The following is a 1613-nucleotide window of genomic DNA, read 5'->3' as shown; positions in this document are numbered from 1 at the left end:
TAGTTTTCTAGGTTGCATGTATATTTTTATAGCTGTACATTACATAAACAGAATAAAATATTTACCTATTTATTATGTTTAATAAAAAAATCATATCTTTCTCTCAACTGTACTTTGACATTGTACCGTTTCCTTTTCTCAAATTCATTTAAGCAAGTGTCATTGCTCTAACAGAACACACCTGCATTCTTAATGGGTGTTGATAGTAAATTAAATTTTTGTGGCAGTAAATAAGAATTATTATATACATATGTGAAGCTCCATGTATGAATCAACAATACCAAGTTTGTTTGTTTTTTTACGTACTTATTGGTTTCAGTTTATCATTAATTTTCCAACTTTATAAGCTTAGTAAGTATGCTGTACAGCTGTATTTATATATTTAACAATGACTTTTCAGAATGCTTTCTTGTTGTTATTAAGTCCATTATTAATTTTTAACATGAAAACATTTTTTAATGTCTTATTTCCATGTATATAATTTAGAAATAATCATCATAGACTGACCATATATTTTTGTCTCGTATCATAGGCTGACCCTATATTTTTGTCTTGTATCATAGGCTGACCATATATTTTTGTCTGTATCATAGGCTGACCATATATTTTTGTCTTGTATCATAGGCTGACGATATATTTTTGTCTCGTATCATAGGCTGACCATATATTTTTGTCTCGTATCATAGGCTGACCATATATTTTTGTGTCACAGGTAAACCATTATGGCAGCTTATATTGGAACAATTTGATGATCTGTTAGTAAAGATTTTACTTCTAGCTGCAGTGATATCTTTTGTAAGTATAATTTTTACTTTTTATAATCTCCCCTAAATCTGGTCTAAAGTAATGGACTAATAGACATAACCTTGATTAGTGCTATAGAGATATTTTTCCCTTACTGTGTTGTATAATTCATAGTAAGTAGTAAAAAATACCTGTCTCTACACACACACACACAATATACTTCAAGACAGTGCTTGCTTGATTAAAATATTTCAATCTGTGTTCATACCTCATGTTTCTTCTACACACACACAATATACTTCAAGACAGTGCTTGCTTGATTAAAATATTTCAATCTGTGTTCATATCTCATGTTTCTTGTACACACACACACACACACACACAATATACTTCAAGACAGTGGTTGCTTGATTAAAATATTTCAATCTGTGTTCATACCTCATGTTTCTTCTACACACACACACACACACAATATACTTCAAGACAGTGGTTGCTTGATTAAAATATTTCAATCTGTGTTCATACCTCATGTTTCTTCTACACACACACACACACACAATATACAATATACTTCAAGACAGTGCTTGCTTGATCAAAATATTTCAATCTGTGTTCATACCTCATGTTTCTTCTACACACACACACACACACACACACACAATATACTTCAAGACAGTGCTTGCTTGATTAAAATATTTCAATCTGTGTTCATATCTCATGTTTCTTGTACACACACACACACACAATATACTTCAAGACAGTGGTTGCTTGATTAAAATATTTCAATCTGTGTTCATACCTTATGTTTCTTCATGCCGTGTTTCAGTACTTACTGAACATTCTAGCAGTTTCTCACACTAAAGCATCAT

General features: G+C 30.9%; 1 long non-coding RNA gene across 2 annotated transcripts in view; it reads left to right on the top strand.

The window, feature by feature from the left end:
* LOC106471949 overlaps nt 1-795 on the top strand; it is a 52592-nt gene extending 51797 nt beyond the window's left edge. For both annotated transcript variants that reach the window (XR_002613383.1, XR_001291569.2), the window contains exon 6: nt 713-795. This is a non-coding gene — a long non-coding RNA (uncharacterized LOC106471949). The remainder of the gene's footprint in view (nt 1-712) is intronic.
* Nucleotides 796-1613: the final 818 nt, after the last annotated feature.

The sequence above is a fragment of the Limulus polyphemus genome, unplaced genomic scaffold (genome assembly GCF_000517525.1).
Source record: "Limulus polyphemus unplaced genomic scaffold, Limulus_polyphemus-2.1.2 Scaffold4981, whole genome shotgun sequence".
NCBI lineage: Eukaryota > Metazoa > Arthropoda > Merostomata > Xiphosura > Limulidae > Limulus > Limulus polyphemus.
The sequence above is the reverse complement of the archived record's forward strand: the minus strand, read 5'-3'. Positions and strand labels throughout refer to the sequence as shown.